The 21560-nt window shown below is 37.1% G+C and overlaps 1 protein-coding gene across 3 annotated transcripts in view; it reads left to right on the forward strand.

Moving 5' to 3' along the window:
* LOC138712113 (potassium voltage-gated channel protein Shaw-like) overlaps positions 1-21560 on the forward strand; it is a 932154-nt gene that overhangs the window by 621746 nt on the left and 288848 nt on the right. For all 3 annotated transcript variants that reach the window (XM_069843532.1, XM_069843530.1, XM_069843531.1), the window contains one exon: positions 10520-10596. The gene's annotated coding sequence lies outside the window, so the exon portion shown is untranslated. The remainder of the gene's footprint in view (positions 1-10519; positions 10597-21560) is intronic.

Below are 21560 nucleotides of genomic sequence, written 5' to 3' on the forward strand. Positions count from 1 at the left end.
TTTTAGAGACTTTCGGGTAACGGTGTTAAGAAGACAGTTCAAGATTTGCTAATTTTCATTCGCATTTAAATGAGAGATATTCTAAGTTTGACAGTAAACGATTTCGAAATGATCATTTTGTCGGCAATGTGGTACCTTTCTAAAGTTTTTGCATACATATATGACATATTATAATTATTTTAATAATATTATATTTGACTAATTAGGCCCTCCGGACTTCACCGCAAGGGTTAAATATCAGTTCTATCACAGCTTTTGACCCGATCCAAGACGTAACGTAATGTAATATAATATAATATAATATAATATAATATAATATAATATAATATAATATAATATAATATAATATAATATATTATAATAAAGGCGTTTGACAGAGTGGATTAAATAAACTGGTGGGGATCCTAAAGAAAATTGCCGTGGATTGCAAAGAGAGGAGGCTGTTCAGTAGCCTTGATATGAAACGAGTGAAAGTCAGGCTAGGAGAAGAAATGTCAGAAGGAAGTGAAATAGGGAGAAAAATATGACAAGAATGCCCTTTATCACTTACCCTGTTCAAAATCTATTTGGAGGATTTAGTGAAGAACTGTTTTCAGAACATGGGAGAAGTGATAGTAGGAGGAAGAAGAGTAAAGTGTGTAAGATTTGCTGATGATATGGTGTTGTTAGCAGAAGAGGAAATGATAGTAAGGGATATGCTACTGGAGCTAAATGACAGCTGTGAGTAGTATGGAATGAAGATACATTCCAACAAGACGAAGAGCATGGTCATAGGAAGAAAAGTAAAGAAGGTAAAGATTGCGAATTCTAAATGAGGCAGTAGAGCAAGTGGATAGGTTCATATACTTGGGGTGGGGTGTACTATAAGCAGTAACATGAGCTGCTGCCAAGAAGTTAAAAAGAGAATAGCAATGGCAAAGGAAGCTTTTAAAAGAAACAGCAGCGTCTTCTGCGGACCTTTGGAGAAAGAACTGAGGAAGAGACTAGTGAAGTACTTTGTGTGGAGTGTAGCATTGTATGTGGCAGAAACTTGGAAATTACGACGAAGTGAAGAGAAGCGAATAGAAGCATTTGGAATGTGGATAATGGAGAAGAATGGAGCATGTGAAATGAACAGATTAAGAAACGAAGCTGTGTTGGAAAGTGATGAAGAAGGAATGATGCTGAAACTGATCAGAAAGAGGAAAAGGAATTGGCTGGGTCACTGGATGAGAAGAAACTGCCTACTGAAGGATGCACTTGAAGGAATGGTGAACGGGAGAAGAGTTCGTGGCAGATGAAGATATCAGATGATACACGACATTAAGATATGTGGATCATATGAGGAGACAAAGAGGAAAGCAGAAAATAGGAAAGATTGGAGAATGCTGGGTATACAGTAAAAGACCTGTCCTTGGGTAGGACACTATGAATGGATAATGTTCTGCCCAAGGGCAGGTCTTTCACTGCAAACGCAGGATTCTCCAGTCTTTCCTATTTTCTGCCTTCCTCTTTGTCTCCGCATATTATATTGTATTATATTATATTATATTATATTATATTATATTATATTATATTATATTATATTATATTATTACAGTCTATTAATTATATTATATTGCATTACATTACATGTTTAAGTTATTCTTATGTTTTGATTTCTTACAACTACACTCCTTTCGTTACATCCACATGGGTTGATAGGATTGTGAAACTTGTGTTGTTAAGCATGTCTTCCTTTAGGTAACACTCAACGCATCGCTATAGAGGTTGTTTACAACACAATGATGAGTACGTTAACTTGTGGGGAAGAAAACGCATGGCACGAAGCAGATAGTTTGGAGAGGCTCCTCAACTGCTATCCATTTTAGACAAACTACAGTAATAGTGAATACTTCTGTAAATATGAAAAGGAGGTGAAAAATTTCGACAAAATTTTAAATTTTATTTTGATCGGCCATAATCACAAATACTAGTGCAATACTAAGAAACATGACTTGTGTTTCGCTCTGCATTATATAGTCTTAATTTTGTTTTGGTCAGTATTTTTAAAAAGTCTTGCAATAATAACAATTTTATCTCCGTACACTGCCACTAATTTCAGAAATATAGGCTTACTACGAAAACGTATTTCCTCCATATATGAAATTGAACATTTTTTCGATTATAATTTTAAAATTAGGAAGTTTAAAACTGCCACCTATTCGTAAAAAATGTTAGTTACAGTTTCTGTAATACCTTACGTGCATCTTGCTGCTTAGCGGGAGCGCGCCGATACAACCCGCGACTTATCATTATTGGAAAAATAATGAATATCGTTGCAAATGCATTACATTCAATATATTATTATGACTTCAGCGACTGCTGCATTTATTTTCTTGTACTAGTTACGCTGTTCATTAAAAGTTTAAAGTTTTATCTTTTAAGATTATGCTAAGATAATAATCTACGATTATTTTAAATTACAGAACTACCAACCACTTCATTATTCCACGCAATTACAGAGATTCTACGAATCCACTGCCGTCCTTCTAAACTAAATTGCCTATTTTCAATATATTGTTTCTCTCTTGGAGCCATTTGGTTTTTAACTGTACTTTTATCTAATTTAGTTTGTGAATATTAAAAGATAGAACACTAACAATTTGATTTTTAAGCATGAGAAACTGTTTGTTTTTCTTACTGGCGCAGGTCCTTATAAAAACCATGGTACTTAATGTCCATGAAATCTAGCATTGCCAGAAGATCTGCCTTTAAAGAGCTCTTAGGAGTCAGCATAGCAAACTTCTCCAGATTTGTAATATTCTGCAGTGTTCGTCCTCTTCTTAGAACCTGACATGTCTTCCACTGTTCAGAATCACTCAAGGTATTCCTGATAAGGACCAATGTTGGATGATCACACGCAAATCGAATCCATGATACTTGAGTAATGCGCAATGTTAATGCATTTAGAGCCCTATCAACTTCTGAAGTCACATCCAAGAAGTCTTCAGATTTCATTGACATCACTTTGAATGGCTTTTTTATTCTGGCCGACCTTACAGTGTCCTGCATCTCATCAGGAACCATGGCTTTACAAACCCTCTCCCTTAGCAGTTGTGTATGGCTTTCCTTGCTGCCGTAGTTTCCCATTTTCTACACACTTCTTTGCCTCAGATACTTTTATAGTTAGTGGCCTGTTATTATCCATGATAAATGCTACAAAACCGCTACATTCACTGGAGATCAACACAGCGAGTAACCCGCCACAGAACATACACTAGGTGGCACTTATGTCGTTCATCAGGACTATACTACGGGATTTATATCGAGTGTCATCTAGAATGCACTCGTTTGACTATATGGAAGGATGTTTGGCACATATATCCATTACTGTGACATTGGCGCTGCTACAATACACACAGCTCGTTCCTGGAATTCCTTGTCACAGGAAATCAGGAGCAGTCAGAGTCTAAAATCTTTTAAGTACACTCTACTTAGAAATGTTTTTAATGAACAGAACTAGACTCTTGCGGAAGTTTCTAAATAGTCTTAAATGACCAAGTTGTTATTTTTTCTCCTCTCTCTTCTTTTTTTCTTTTTTTTATTATCTTGATATATTACCTAATCATTTGTATTTGTATGCCATTTAGTACGACTTTGCTAATCAACATTTTATGTCTTGTAACCCACATGTATTCTCCTATTAGTATATTAACTGTATAATATATCTCAAGTGAATTAATCGTCGAATTTATCTCGCGCATTTTAGGTCTTATAAATTGTGTGTTTGTGTGTGTGTGTGTGTGTGTGTGTGAGTGTGTATATTCCCCTTATGTTATGTAACTGATTTTGATTATGTGTAATTTTCTACTTTATTTTATATATTATATAACCGATCTTGACTATTTGTAATTTTATAGGCCTATTATGTAACTGATCTTGACTATTGTAATTTTCTACTATATTTTATGTAATTTCTAAGGCATTTTCTTTTGTGTTGTTTTGTAATCTAATTTTCTATTTCATGTATATTATTGAAACCTGGTTGAGTGGAAGAGAAGGCCTCATGGCCTTAACTCTGCCAGGCAAAATAAACCTACTACTACTACTACTACTACTACTACTACTACTACTACTACTACTACTACTACTACTACTACTACTACTACTACTACTACTACTACTACTACTACTACTACATATATCACATTCCGTGACAAAAATAAAATTTGTCCTCGGAGGCACTTATACCGTTTTCCGTGTCTGCTACTCGTTCGTTTGAACTCATGCTTATCATCACTGTAAGTTAGTCCTCAGCATTTGGATGTTTGAAAGCCACTCCTTCGACTTCGAAATATATCTGCTAAAGACAAATTTAAGGACATAATTTTCTTTCTTAAAGAAAATTTGCACTCTTTTAAAGACATTTTATTTCCTGTCTATAGAAAATACATCTAATATAACATTGATAATTATCAGCTTTTTTATTTCACTATGCTAAGATGATAGTAGGATCACGTTTTTGTTTTACATAATTTTTCATTTCCTATCTTGTTGCATTGAATAAAAAACCACATTTTCAAATTTCCAAAGGAGAACGATTGCTTGTTGCGAGAAAACACAGCATTACATCTAGAAGAACTTCGTTCCACTTATGCAGAAAAATGGGGGCATATTTGAAATATTTTACAGCAACATTATTTATCTAAAAATCTATATCATTATTACACATACCCTCATTTGAAATTAAGTCACAAATTTCGTCCTCGGAATCTTGCTATTATTATTCTTTACAAGACGTTGAATGTTGCTTGTTACGAATAGCAGTATTCGGTCGTAAAATAACGATCAACTACGAGGGGGGACCCAAAAATAACCGGAATGTTTTTTTTTTTTTTTTTTTTTTTTTTGCATTTTATTGAACTCTACATTCAAAGTACTTTAGTCCCCTTCAAAGTATTGTCCATGTGCATTAATGCACTTGTCCCAACACTTTTGCCACTGCTGAAAACTAGGCTGGAAGTCTTGAGGCAGGATACTGTTCAAAGCCGTTAGCGTGTTTTCTTTGACGTCATCCACATCACTAAATCGTTTTCCTTTCAGACATTTCTTCATCCGTGGAAACAAAAACAAAAAAAAGTCCGACGGAAGCAGATCGGGTGAGTAGGGTGGGTGAGGCACAAGCACCACGTTGTTGTTTGTCAAAAACTGTCGGACCGTCAGCGTCAGAGCTGTGTGCGCTGGAGCATTGTCGTGGTGAAGCAACCAGTTCCCATTTGTCCACATTTCGGGCCGTTTTCGTCGCACACTGTAATCTTCCTAACACATCCAAATAGAAATGTTGGGTCACTGTTTGTACTGGCGGAACGAACTCTTTGTGGACAATGCCATTCACATATAAAAAAACAAATCAACATTATTTTCACATTGGATCGCACTTGACGTGCTTTCTTGAGTCGTGACTCGATGCTTGCTTTGATTCTGGATCGTACCCAAGCACCAAGACTCATCCCCAGTCACAATTCTTTTAAGAAAATTTGGATTGTTGTGCACTTCACTCTTCAAGTCGCGGCTAACTCTCACGCAGTTTTCTCTTTGGTCATCTGTGAGCAAGCGAGGAACAAATTTTGCAGACACCCGTCTCATGTGAAAATCTTCGGTTAAAATTCGCTGGACCGTACTCCATGACAGGTTCGTTTGCTCAGAAACTTTGTAAATGGTCTTTCGACGATCTGCACGTTTGATTTTGGCAATGTTTTCGTCATTTCTTCCTGTCAAAGGACGCCCGTAGCGTGGATGTCTTCAGCTGACATGTTGCCAGATTTGAAACGGGAAAACCACTCCTATACCTGTGATTTCCCCAAAGCATCATCAAAGGCTTGCAAAAGCATCCCAACGGTGTCGGCTGCAGTTTTCCCTAAGAGAAAACAAAATTTCACACACACTCTTTGTTCCTTGTGGTCGGCCATCTCACTAATCGCCAAACGGTTGAAACAGGAACGCAAACAACACAGCACTACAAACAAACCACTTAACTCAGACTGACGCCAGCTCACTAACGGTCGCGGGAGACCCCAAACTATCACCACCTAACAGCACAATTCGTAACTACAAAGCATGCGCGCGCAACAGTTCGGTTCCGGTTACGTTTGGATCCACCCTCGTATAGTTCACTGTTGATCGAGACACACTGAAATCCCCCATCCCAACGCAATTATATACTGGTACCTAAAGTCAGAGGCGCATGTAGCGCAATGTAACAGCATACAATTCTTATCCCTAGTTATCACTGTTAGGTAAACATTTTGTTTATAAAATTAAAAGAGAAAGATTGAGTATTTATCAATTTTTCCTTTAATTGTGATATCAAATTCCTCTCAATAAAGTATTTTAGTACAGTTAATTTTGTATACAAGAAACAAAGAAATTTTCATTTAAAATAGGCTCATCAAATATTTCTAATTTCCCATCAATCTACGTTCAGAAACTCTCCCCTGTCTTCAATTAAAATTCATCATGTTATGAAAAGCAATTTCCGGGTGTACATTTTACTCGTAAGCGAAAGTTGACATATATGAACATTTATAATATGTGGACCTATTTAATTATGTCGGTGGAGTTGCTCCTTAATAAAGCCGACGTCCGGTACATTGTTAATGTGAAACATCCTGTATGCCTCGTCCTGCAACTTGATAATTTAATTAGCAACTGAATGGACACACAGGTTCGTGTATTAGTTTCCTCAACAAACAGTGGCCTGCCTCAGTGCTGCCAACTTGATTAATTACAGTGTGAGCATTCTCTGCATCCCATCCGTTCGCTAATTACTGTAATATTTATCACAGAGTGTTAATTTGTAAGTGGTATTTTTTAAACCGGCCAAAAACGAGTTATGGCTTCCCGGTCTGCAATTTGTTTGTACTGGATTTCAAACGTCATAAAGAGAGATTAAGTTTCATACATTTGGACACGGAGTATGCTAGCGTATGTACAGAATTTTATAGTAAACAAATGAAATATTATCCTAATAATTACTGCAACCACAACTATGTGTGATTGTGCACATTATTCCTGGTAAGACGAGAATATGTTGATCGTTCAGTAATACAATATTTTGAATAGCTGTGTTAAGTAGGCCACATTTCTGCATTCACATTATACTTGAAAACATTTTCTACAACATTTTTCGAAAGATTTATGGACATAAATTTGCATCTCGACACTTTAGATGATATATTTATACTATACAGTACATCAAATTTCTTTACTATATCTGTACTGTGTTTATGATCTCTGTGGACAGGAGAGATAGGAGGGCACGTTTTTGTAAACAGGATATTATTCTTAAAAATCCCACAATTTTTATGTACCATAAAAGTGTTTTATAAGACTTTCAAGACTTTCCGATTAATAACAATTCTTTCAACGAAATTATTGCTCGGCAGAGGTTTTTTTGTGTGAATTCTGTAACTTTTATTACTTTATGGTATATGTTAAGAGATTACATAAACCTTTCACCCCTAAAAATGTATATGTTTTATAAATGTTATTTTTCATTGTTCTATATACACTTTTAAGACTTATATAGTCACTGATTAACTTTATAATCCTTTACTGTGTTAATATGAGGAAATTATATGGCTGACTAATTTCCTTATACGAGGCCCATCCAGAAAGTAAGTTTCCCGATTTTTCCCCCTTGAAAGTAAACGTAATTAGCCGTGTCAATTGCGCATGCGTAACAGATCTATGACGTATCAATCATATGCCAGCCGGACAGGTCCCGCCTGATGCCAGTAGTGTGACAGCAGTGGTCCGAAATGGAAGCTCTTATTCCTTCTCCCTCCGCCTGCGAGGTTCGGTCGGTGATAAAGTTCTTTAATGCACAAAGCATTGCGCCAATTGAAATTCATCGGCAGCCGAACATCATGAGTAAGCAGGGGTGCGTCGCTGGTGTAGGCAGTTTTCCGACGGTCGTCAAAGTGTCCATGATGAAGAGCGCAGTGGGCAACCGTCCCTCATCAATGATGATCGTGTTGAGCTGGTGCGGCAGTGCATCATGGAGAACCGTCGCTTCACGATTACGGAGCTGATCAGCCATTTTCCGCAGATATCGCGATCCTTGTTACATGAGATTGTTACTAAGCACCTGTTGTTCAAAAAAGTGTGTACCAGGTGGGTACCGAAAAACCTGACACCCGAACACAAAATGCAACGTTTAGGAGCAGCACTGACATTTCTGCAACGATATGACGATGACGGCGACGAGTTCCTCGACAGGATCGTCACGGGCGATAAGACTTGCATTTCGCACTTCACCCCGGAAACCAAGCAACAGTCTATGCATTGGCGGCATAGGTGATCTCCGGTCAGGACTAAATTCAAACAGACGCTGTCGGTACGGAAAGTGATGTGCACGGTGTTCTGGGACAATAAGGGCATTCTGCTCATTGACTTCCTTCCAAGAGGTGAAACAGTGAACGCTGACCGTTACTGTGAAACACTGCAAAAATTGCGACGTGCCATTCAAAACAAGAGGCGTGGAATGCTTACTGCAGGTGTTGTGCTCCTCCATGACAATGCTCGTCCACATACGGCTCGGGGCACAGCAGCTCTTTTGACGGAATTTGGCTGGGAGTTGTTTGATCACCCACCCTACAGTCCTGATCTTGCTCCCAGCGATTTTCACGTTTTCTTGCATCTCAAGAAATTCCTGTCCTCCGGTGAGCGTTTTGGCAACGACGAAGAGCTGAAGACGTCTGTCACACGCTGGTTCCATTCACAGGCGGCAGAGTTCTACGACAGAGGGATACAAAAGTTGATCCTACGATACGACAAGTGTCTCAATTCTGATGGTGGCTATGTTGAAAAATAGCTGAAACTTTGCTGTGCCTATTGCCAATAAATGTTTTCCTGAAAGTGTGTGTTCTTTTTTTTTTTAATAGGGAAACTTACCTTCTGGATGCGCCTCGTATTAACATAGTAAAGATTATAAAGTGAATCAGTGAAATTTTATTCCTTCATATCATTAAGTCATATTTTGATGAAATTAATAGGCTTAATGAATGAAATTTATCTTCAATGTAAAACAGAAATATTTGCATAGATAAAAAGTTTTAAAATTGTAAATTTTCGAAATTCTTCTTTAATGATTTCTATCGAACTGCATTAAAAAATTCTCCCAAAATTTGTAATATATTCTAGTAATGTATTATTATTATTATTATTATTATTATTATTATTTTTTTTTTTTATTATTATTGTTATTATTGTTATTACTATTACTAAGGTAACATGCATATTAACAAGCCCTAGCTCAATGGTAAGAATATCTGTACAGCAAGAGAAAGAAGAATTGTTTCTTCATATATTTCAATTATTTAACAATTGTATAGACTTTTTCGTTCTCTTTAAGGTAGCTCAAAAATTAGAGCTAAAGTTTATTGATCTTGCCTGGAAAAATATCCATGCTCAATTTCATGCAGTTATACAGTGTGTTTTAGAAATAATTAAACAAACCTTGGGGGCATGTTCCTCACAACAAAACAATAAAAAAAGTTCATATAAACATATGTTCCAAAATCCTTAGTTTTTTAGTTATTAATGAAAGAACATAATGAAACATCTGTTAGATATTGTCAGCTTGGTAGCAAGTGTTGCAACTTCAATCAATTCAGAAACTCATAGCAATGAAAGTCTACGTTAAACGCGTTTCGAGGTACAATCTGACAACTTAACTTAAGATAATAATATTCATTTTGTTAGATAATCGAATGATGTTATCGATACATGTCTGCTGATGTACCCATTGTATCCTAGATGGCTATATGTTGCCAAGGAGACTTGTTTACTACAGCCATTTGTCACTTGAACATTTGTTATGAGTTTCTGAATTGACTAAAGTTGCAACACATGCTACCACGCTGACAATATCTAACATGTTTCATTATGTTCTTTCATTAATAACTAAAAAACTAAGGATTTTCGAACATATGTTTATATGAACTTTTTTTTCTTGTTTTCGTGTGAGGAACATGCCCTCTAGGTTTGTCAAAGTATTTCTGAAACATCCTGTATAAAGCAATTGTTTAAGATTTAATTTAAGCAGTTTTGAAAAGTGAAGTTTTACGAAAATGAGGGATAAAATTACATATTGCTGTCTGAACTGTTTTTGCAGGGAAGAACATTATAATGCACAACTTGATCAATTTTGAAGGTATCTTAAAATTTATTTCACATATATGAAGCTAAAAGTTCATATTAGGCTAAGTTACAATAAGAAAAATGAAATGTAAATTTGTTACCCTCGAATGTTTATGTTTGATAAAATGAGCGACATAGATTACTAGCTGGTATTGTGTTTGCATGGGAGAACATTTTGATGCTTAACTTGGCCAATTTTATAAATACCAGTTTCTTAAAATGATTTTCATAGATATACAGCTATGAGTTCATATTAAATTGTTACAGAAGAAATGATAAATAATTTGTTTAACCCTGAAAGGTGTGTGTAACCTCTAAAAGGAAGATAAGACTTATTGTGTTTATTTTTGTGCAGGTATTCTTTTCACAACACATTGAAGACTACATTGGCTGTCGGGCCGCCAGTTGTGGATTGTGTCAGTAACGTGTAATGTAAGTAGAACGAAATCATGTTTACTATCGTTCATGTTAAGTAATAGGAGTCATTGGTGATTAAAATAAAAATGTTTCTCAAAATCACTTAATAGAAATCACCTTCAAAACATGCGAGTGAATTAATACACTGAAGTATTAAGTCAGAGTGATTACATCGCTTCCTACTCAATTTAGTCTGAAAGTAAATTTTTCAGATGTTCAAATTTTTGTATCATCATGAAATAAGTGTTAAAATAAAATAGTTGCTACGAACATACATATCCAGTAATGTGATAATGACACAGGGAACATCGAATAGCAGCGGATTCATGGATTGCTCAGAATGTCTTCGGAAATACAGTAAGCTTCGTAAGGGACGGTAAATCCTCGTGAATCACCCTGTATTTACACTTATCAAAGCGCATTTATTTTTAATTGAAAGTTTCCTGGTTTTTGTCACATTTAACGATCCTCTCCCATTTAAGTATTTTCGTCAACGAAAAGCTTCTTCTTTGCGCTAGAGACGAGACATCGCTTCATATTGTGACAGCGATGTGAGATTCGAACTCACGACCAGCGTCCCGCAAGAAAGCAGATCGCGCGGAGCACGGAGGAATGGCGCGCGGCGGAGAGGGGAAAGGGCCAACGCGGCGAGAGAGTGGAGCGAGAGTGCGCGCGCAACTGCTGCATGCGGAGTAAGGGGGAATGGACCTTCCCGACTATTCCAGAAGTGCGTCGAAGTGGAGATATCCAGATAATTCTCTACACACCTGTAGAAAATTCTCGCAACTATGATTTTGCTATAAAAGAAGAAGCGCCAGCGAACTAGAGTAGAGTTTTTTCAGTTATTCAGTCAGTGAGTAAGCGAGAGCAAGCAAGCCAGTCTTGTGTACCGGAGTTCGACTCGAGTGTGCGTCCGCAACTGTATCAGCATCCGAAGGCCTGAGTTCGAGTGCAGTGGACCGCAGTTGGAGGGACCTGAGTTCGAGTGCAGTGGACCGCAGTTGGAGGGACCTGAGTTCGAGTACAGTGGACTGTCTCTGAAGGTCTGTGGTTCGAGATACTGTGAACTCTAGTGACTGAGCTAGAAGAACTGTGAACTGAGAACTGATGGTTCTGATTTGTAAATAGTGCTTTGTAAATATTTGTTAAGATTAACAGTTCATTGTTGTTTGTACTAGTCCAAGTAAATTGTCATTGTCGTGGGTGGAGTGCTATAACGAATACTGTGTTGAGTGAAAATCCAATTGTTGACGAGAGCGTTAAAGGTGAATTGTAGAAAGGAATTATTATTGTGACGAATAAATTACATTGTTGTAACTAATAAAATTCACAATATTTTATCGGAGTGTGAAGCCGCAGATGCTCTGAGGAAACGATTCCTGCCAGAGTCCTCATTACATCTAGCAAGGGGCACCTAGCAACATATGATATATTAAATAACGCTAAATTCTTAGAGACTGTGGGAACTTTTATGGAAAAAAAAGTTCGACATCTGAGGGCGGAACTGATTGAGTTGGAGGGGTCCGAGAAAATAAGAGGAAGAGTTATTTATTAGTGTTGCAATGGGTAGTATTAACACTGAACGCAAATTAGGAAATTAGGGGAAAATGTTCTTTTGTATGTATTGTGTGTTTCTTACTTTTCTATTTCTTTTTCTTACGTGTGTGTATTTTCGTAATGTCTTACATTTATATTTTTGGATTGTTTATTGCAACTTTGATAAGGAACTGAAATGAAATGAATTGTTTATATATATATTTCTTTTATTTTTACTATTTTTGTCAAACCTCGTATGAAATTAGATTAGTTGTAATTGTGCTAATGATAACTTAATTGATGATAACGATGATACTTATTATTATATTATTGTTTTATTATTATAGTCGCGTCGCTGTTATTTCCGCCGCGACTCCTCCTCTTTGCATACGCCTTAGGAAATGAAGGGTCTATAACGTCTAGGTAGATAGTATCGTTCGCCATTTTTGTTCTTTCGTTTTCGAGCTACCAGACGAGGAATCTATTTGCCGTACTATTAAACATTATCATGTCGTAGCTCCTATGATAATAAATCAAACGCACTATAATTGAACAAATAATTGAGCGGCAAATAACGTCTTCGTGTGCTTTCTGCGAACTCCAACGAAAGAACCAGAATGACTGGCGATTATATTAAGTATTTATCGAGCCTTAGGAAGTGCATAACATCATCAGCAGCGAATGACAAGATGCACACGTTTAAATGTAGCCGACCAGCAACGTGATTGGCTGCCGGGACTATAGAAGTATTTTTTTCTTTCTTTGAAGATTCAAACTGTGCATAGTTAAAGCAAGAATGGCTGTGCAGGCTCGTGCGAAGAATGTTGTGTACATGTATTTTCATTTATTATGTATAAATTAATACATTTAATTAATTAATTAATTCATTCATTCATTCGTTCATTCATTAATTCATTCATTCACTCATTCATTCATTTAAGTATTTGATTCGTTCAATGTATTGTCATTTGTTCGTAATTGCACGAAGTTTAAGGTGAAATTATTTGGCCTGCGATAAAAGCCGGTTTTCAGAAAAATTCACATTTTGTGCATAACATATTGTTAATTGATATTAGTGGAGAAAAATTCGCTTCGGCGCCGGGGATCGAACCCGGGTCCTTGGTTCTACGTACCAAGCAGTCTCACCATTGAGCTACGCCGAAGTTCAAACCACCGGATCGAACCCCTGTCCTCTAGTGTTTTTTCCCTTTGTGGCCTGACTCCAAGTTGGGGATGTATGTTGATAATTTATATTAAGTCAACTGCCATTTATACAAAGAGCGCAATCAGTTGAGTGACTTGGTGGTCGGAATTTCAGAGTAATATGCAAAGTAATCCGTACAGTAATATGCACTGTTGCTCGAAGAATCTATTTAAAAATTATTTTTTTAAGGTCCTACGGAATACATCTGTTATGGTAACAATTAATATTAGAGGAAAAAATTCGCGAATTTTTCTCCACTAATATTAATTGTTATCATAACAGATATATATATATATATATATATATATATATATATATATATATATATATATATTTTGTAGGACCTTAAAAATAATCTAGCGAATTTTTCTCCTCTAATATTGTTACCGTAACAGATGTATCCTGTAGGACCTTAAAAATAATCTAGCGAATTTTTCTCCTGTAATATTAATTGTTACCATAACAGATGTATTCTGTAGGACCTTAAAAATAATCTAGCGAATTTTTCTCCTGTAATATTAATTGTTACCATAACAGATGTATTCTGCAGGACCTTAAAAATAATCTAGCGAATTTTTCTCCTCTAATATTAATTGTTACCTTAACAGATCTATTCTGTAAGACCTTAAAAATAATCTAGCCAATTTTTCTTTATTATTAATTGTTACCATAACATATGTATATTCTGTAGGACCTTAAAAATAATCTCGCGAATTTTTCTCCTCTAATATTAATTGTTACCATAACAGATGTATTCTGTAAGACCTTAAAAATAATCTAGCGAATTTTTCTCCTCTAATATTAATTGTTACCATGACAGATATATTCTGTAGGATTTTAAAAAATAATCTTTAAGTAGATAATATACTGTGTAACAACAAATAGTATACGACACACATAGCTTTGACGGTAGCGTGTTTGCCTTTGTGCCAAACAGAATAAAGCAGGTTAAATAACAATTCTAAAGATCTTTGCTGTTTACTTTTGTGATATAATTTTACATTCAAGTTGTACTGTTGTCCATTCCACTGAGACATATTTACGATATTAATATCAATCTGTTTCACTTGGCGGTCTTTACATCTGTGTTAATACATGAAAGCAGAAGCCTTACAAATCGTTCTCTGTACACGACAAGCAAAGAGAGTAACCTCCCTCTATAAATGCTACGAGAATCATCACACATTTCGCCAAACGGCTTACGTGGCCGTGAATAGCATTAGACAAGAAGGGATCAATTCCATGTTTACTCCGTACCGCTGTACGTACTCTACATACATAAACCTATTAACAGTATGTACTTACTCTATGACATAGATCCTATTATTTTGTTAAGTATATTATCACATATAAGAAGCCTTTAAACATACAAGCAGATTATAACGTTCATGTATATCATCTTTCTCTTTCTACGTAAGCAAAGTAAAAAAGTGTTCGCGGAGAGAAATACTGTATTACATATTTCTATCATTTTCTACGAGTAATACTTAAAAAACGCGTCATTAATTAGTATTACGATTAGCATCTTAGGGCCATATTCATAGACATTCTTAGCGAGGTCTTCCGGTGGATGATCAGCGAACTAACGCTTTTCGTATTCATAAACCAGTGTTAGCGATATGATATGATATGAATCCTGTACAAGTAATCAGTCGATAACCGGGGCTAGTTTAGCACGCTCGTAGCGCGGACTAGCGAAATGTCTATGCATAGCACCCTTAGATTTTAATGCACGTCGTAAGAGTGACCGGTAAGAATTTGGGAAGTAGGTTGGACAAGATCTTGTATGGTATGGGGATATGTGCTCCTTTTAAATTTCCGCTACAACGAGAAATAGTCGCCATTCGCCTGGGACCCTCCATCTGCCTTATACAGAATGTAAGGGGTATAAATGCCACTATTTTAACAGATGATAGTTCATGGCATAAGGAAGAAAACATGTCCTCACAACTTTTTTTCTAATTGTAATATTTAACTAATTATTAAAGTTTACAATATAGGCGTTTGGCAACGTTGCTGGATGGGGAAGAGGTAGTTTACAGGTACACGGTACAGCTCAAGCGGATACAGACATACCGGTATAAGACAGATGCTCTGTTCTAATGCATGGGCGGACCCTTGTTTACATAAAACGAACAGGAATACATACTTTCTATCCCATTAATAGAACTTTATGGTAAATTTCCATTTTATGTAGCTATATTGGGAATATTGGTCCATTTTTTTATTGTACGTCTAAAAAATAAACAATAATGGTTTACTACACAAAATCACACGAACTTTTTTTAAATGCAACATTTTAGTCTCTCCCGCATCCATAGAGCAGAACCTTTTTAAAAAAAATTCTGTTTGTGTGATTTTCGAAACGAGGTAAGAGACCCTTAGTTTCTAATTTTCGTTGAGAAACCGCTGCAAAAGTTCGCCGATTAGGTAACCTTCATTGCGGAAAATAGGGAGCTTGAATTCAGCTTACATGTAGGCATACGTACGTCTGTGCAGTGTACTGCGTGCTGCACACGTTGCCAAGTCTGTCATGCCAGAATATTAACAAATTTAATCATGCAATTTTATTTCATTTCACGAGAACGTAATAAAGCACACAAATATGTATTTCAATTAATATTAACTCTTTGCTAGATATACCTACTGGTGTAATTGTTTTCGTAATTTTACTAACGACATATATATATATATATATAATGCGAATAAAATAAGAGAAGAAATATTTTTTTCTAGGAAAACCGTCAAGTTTTTACCCTGTATTGTATGGATATTTCTTGGTCCTGTACACCGTCCCCGACGACTGTCAAAAGGACGGCACTTATACCTCTTACATCCTATATATATATATATAAAGACACACACACACACACACGCCTGAACACGAGGTTTGCTCATACGGATGTTCCTGATGTTTTATGCTTTGTATATTACGAGTCATTTAGTATAAATATATGTTAAGTATCAAATAGCAAATGTAAGACTAGAATTGCTATGCAATGCTTTTGAAGTCCCATATGCTGCCTGATTAAATAATCTTCAATTGCAGATGCTTGATTCTAACTGTAAAATGAAATAATATGCACGCAACTATGAAACTGAATATTACTTTGTCTGCTTTTAAAATTTCAATTTCCGTAGCACTTGTTCTGCCCTTAATACCTGAAAGGTCAACGGAAGCAATATTACAGATTAGAGAAACGGACATTTTATAACTGCACGTTTACATGCGATATTAAATAAAGCGTCGCAAATTATTTGCAAAATTCGCTAGGATTACGAATACCGTATAGAAAGAAAAACAAGAGAGGCAATTTCGCATGCGCTTATTGTTTCCTCCGTAATGGCAAGAGGATTAATGCTCATCTTGTATAGTTTCAGAAAGTAAAGGTAGGCCTATGATTACGTCAGTGACTTGCACTATAAACTGCAGAGACCTTAGATTGCTTAAGTTTTCCAATGAATTGAATTATATCGAACATTTTCAGTTTTACAACCATCAGGTACTATAAATCATTCCTTTGATGTTTTGGTACTGTATGGAGAATCCATTCGTAGGTTAATGTCTCTCTAGAAATAAAATGGTCTGATTTCGATTTATACTTGGTTAGTACAACAACTTGGCAAAGGAAAATTACATGAAAAATGTTGCATATTGAGGTACCGTCATCATGACATGACGACACACTACAGGTGTAGTCTTAGAAAAACGTTTTGTCGCATAGATACTTTACAAGTCCAAGAAAGGAGGCAGTGCGCATGATCAGACATACAACGAAACAAAATTAATTTTATTACCGCAACTAGTCCTCTTGTGAACCAGGTCGCTCGTCCTCTGATCATGCGCACTGCTTCCTTTTTGGAACTTAACGAAGTAGGCTATCTGTGCTCTAAGAATTTACAGCTGTCAAAAGAAAGAGTGACCGTTCTCTAGAACCGCAACTAGTCCTCTTGTGAACCAGATCGCTCGTCCTCTGATCATGCGCCCTGCTTCCTTTCTGGAACTTAACGAAGTAGGCTATCTGTGCTCTAAGAATTTACATCTGTCAAAAGAAAGAGTGACCGTTCTCTAGAACCGCAACTATTCCTCTTGTGAACCAGATCGCTCGTTCTCTGATCATGCGCACTGCTTCCTTTCTGGAACTTAAAGAAGTAGGCTATCTGTGCTCTAAGAAATTACAGCTGTCAAAAGAAAGAGTGACCGTTCTCTAGAACCGCAACTGGTCCTTTTGGGAACCAGGTCGCTCGTCCTCTGATCATGCGCACTGCTTCCTTTCTGGAACTTAACGAAGTAGGCTATCTGTGCTCTAAGAATTTACAGCTGTCAAAAGAAAGAGTGACCGTTCTCTAGAACCGCAACTAGTCCTCTTGTGAACCAGGTCGCTCGACCTCTGATCATGCGCTCTGCTTCCTTTTTGGAACTTAACGAAGTAGGCTATCTGTGCTCTAAGAATTTACAGCTGTCAAAAGAAAGAGTGACCGTTCTCTAGAACCGCAACTAGTCCTCTTGTGAACCAGGTCGCTCGTCCTCTGATCATGCGCTCTGCTTCATTTTTGAAACTTAACGAAGTAGGCTATCTGTGCTCTAAGAATTTACAGCTGTCAAAAGAAAGAGTGACCGTTCCCTAGAACCGCAACTAGTCCTCTTGTGAACCAGGTCGCTCGTCCTCTGATCATGTGCTCTGCTTCCTTTTTGGAACTTAACGAAGTAGGCTATCTGTGCTCTAAGAATTTACAGCTGTCAAAAGAAAGAGTGACCGTTCTCTAGAACCGCAACTAGTCCTCTTGTGAACCAGGTCGCTCGTCCTCTGATCATGCGCTCTGCTTCATTTTTGAAACTTAACGAAGTAGGCTATCTGTGCTCTAAGAATTTACAGCTGTCAAAAGAAAGAGTGACCGTTCCCTAGAACCGCAACTAGTCCTCTTGTGAACCAGGTCGCTCGTCCTCTGATCATGCGCTCTGCTTCCTTTTTGGAACTTAACGAAGTAGGCTATCTGTGCTCTAAGAATTTACAGCTGTCAAAAGAAAGAGTGACCGTTCTCTAGAACCGCAACTAGTCCTCTTGTGAACCAGGTCGCTCGTCCTCTGATCATGCGCTCTGCTTCCTTTTTGGAACTTAACGAAGTAGGCTATCTGTGCTCTAAGAATTTACAGCTGTCAAAAGAAAGAGTGATCATTCTCTAGAACCGCAACTAGTCCTCTTGTGAACCAGGTCGCTCGTCCTCTGATCATGCGCTCTGCTTCCTTTTTGAAACTTAACGAAGTAGGCTATCTGTGCTCTAAGAATTTACAGCTGTCAAAAGAAAGAGTGATCATTCTCTAGAACCGCAACTAGTCCTCTTGTGAACCAGGTCGCTCGTCCTCTGATCATGCGCTCTGCTTCCTTTTTGAAACTTAACGAAGTAGGCTATCTGTGCTCTAAGAATTTACAGCTGTCAAAAGAAAGAGTGACCGTTCTCTAGAACCGCAACTAGTCCTCTTGTGAACCTGGTCACTCGTCCTCTGATCATGCGCACTGCTTCCTTTCTGGAACTTAACGAAATAGGCTATCTGTGCTCTAAGAATTTACAGCTGTCAAAAGAAAGAGTGACCGTTCTCTAGAACCGCAACTAGTCCTCTTGTGAACCAGGTTGCTCGTCCTCTGATCATGCGCACTGCTTCCTTTCTGGAACTTAACGAAGTAGGCTATCTGTGCTCTAAGAATTTACAGCTGTCAAAAGAAAGAGTGACCGTTCTCTAGAAACTAAGTTTCTTTCGGGTATCTACGCTAAATTTTGGAGACAGGATATGTTACATGTTTCTGGACCACGTTACCTCATACCCATAGTTATAATTGAAGTGTTCTTCATGTTACCACAGTCTACTGTACTCCAACCACGAGAAAGTCTTTGGGGAATGAGACGAAGCGGGGTAATGCTGTGAATGAATGTTGATGTCATAAGATGTCATAAGGTCACACACTTGGGTACACGTATCTGTATTGGCTAGCTCTCACAGCACAAACAATAACATTGATACACACATATTGTACTACCCTAGTTACAAAATTAGATCACTGTTAATCTCCTGGTCTTTTAATCTCTCTATACAGGAAATAACATATGCAGGAGAGCGTATGGTTTTTAAACTGACGTTATAACGGTAATATTATCTATCTACTTCGTTCCAATAGATGACACAATACTAAGCACATCCCTTTCACGGTTGATCTCCTGGTTGGAGAACAGTAGTATATACAGTCGCGAAGCTCAATATGTAGTAAATATGCATCCATAAATAGTTGCTAACCACTAGGATCGCTACTATCGCCTCATTACAGACAATGCGAAATAGTACCGGAACAGTCTCTTGTTCCTAGTACCCTCACAAATCAAGCTTCGTGACTGTATACACTAGACTATGATGTTACTGTTCTAGCTTAGCATTCCGAGCTGGTATTTACGAGGTCGTGCATTCAAACCCAACCTAGTGCTTTTTATGTGTTTTTAAGAGAGGGAGAGAGAAAATATAATTCCTCCTATCTCTTTTATGACTTTTATGACTCTTTTAGTAAATAACATCAGGTTCATGAATGTTTAATGCCATGACTTCGGCATTATACATTATGACGTTATGGCTGCAAATGGAAAGAAAGAAAGATTTTATTCTCAACAAAAATATCTTTCGTAGCATAAACAGAACAAACTTACTGGCGTTTGTCTTAGAAAATTTAAACAGTTAAAAGTTAAAAAAAGAAAACGAAAAGCCACAATTCAATATTTAGTTCATTTTCCTCCCAGATCGATCACATCTTGCAGTAGAGTGGGCATGGAATTGACTAGTATTTTCAAATAGCGACCGTTCTCAGCCACGACATCCGAGGCACCCTGGACGACCTTCCACAAATCATGAGGACATCTTGGAGGGGAATTGGACCAATTTTTCCGCGTATGCTTCATTACTTGTGCTCCCGTAGCTCAGTTGGAAGAACGTCGGAAATTAGAACGAACTTCTCAGATTCAAATCCTTGTCACTCCTTTCGATTTTATTGCGTTACATGACAGTATAATATAATAATTAAAGATATGAATTTACCCACAGAGACTACAAGGTTAGTTATGCATAGAGTGTTCCCTGTACGAACGAGAAACATATCCCCAATCATTTGCTGCGATACAAAACACATTTCAGTTGTAACCTGGCCATACCTCAGGCTTCACGTCATGAATGACGTAACGACAGTCTAAGCACAGATAACCTAATATTCTGATGTTGTGGTATAAAGTCCTACCTTTAGCAATAATATAAGGAGAAAAAACTAACACATGCATTATGCAACTGTAGGTCTATCATTCAAAACCTAATATTAAATTTCTGTTATTTATATCGCTAAACAACGCTAACTATGTATGATGGGTTCCTATCACCACAGTATGGCGCGTCCTCAACTTGCGGATAGAGGAGATAGCCTCCAGATGTGGATATATTACCGGTTGTTCTGTATGGTTGTGAAACTTGGACTCTAACTTTGAGAGAGGAACAGATGCCACGGATGTGCCAGAATAAGGTGCTTAGAAAAATATTTGAGGCTAAGAGGGATGAAGTTACAGGTAAATGGAGAGTATTGTCAGAATAAAAATTGCTGATAAAATTCATGTTCTGGGAATAATAAGTTAATTAAGTAGTAAAATATCGCTGCAATCGAAAAGTATGGGAATAAATTTGAATAAGGAACAAAAAAAATTTCCTACCCAGGTAGGAAACGAACCACGAAAGTCTTATTTACCAGTCTATCGTGCTCTGAGTGAACAAGGCTCTGAAATCAGCTACAAGGGTCGGTCCGGTTTTTTTTTTGCCACTACCGTACATTAATATTGAATGTAAACGACATACATCTTATGGAAATAATGATTTATTTTTATTATAACCATGACAAAAATATAATAATACAGATGATGATGATACTGTATGAACACATCATTGCGTGTTATAACTCAGGCGCAAAATGGTAGTAAAAGTCCTGGCGCTGTGTCCTATCTTGATATTTTTAATCCCGATATCACTCGATACTGATCAAGTTAATTGCCTCAATAAAGCAGAAATTGGGAGCCCACGTCCGTTACATTTCCGACAGTCCGTACAGCTTCGGAACCGCTAATCCAACATGAAAGTAATGCAATCAAAAACTCTGTAACCGTTTTGTTTCATTAACTCTTTTTCCCGAAAAAAACTGAAACATAAGGCGTTCACCAAGTGCTG

This window comes from Periplaneta americana, chromosome 13 (assembly GCF_040183065.1).
Source record: "Periplaneta americana isolate PAMFEO1 chromosome 13, P.americana_PAMFEO1_priV1, whole genome shotgun sequence".
NCBI lineage: Eukaryota > Metazoa > Arthropoda > Insecta > Blattodea > Blattidae > Periplaneta > Periplaneta americana.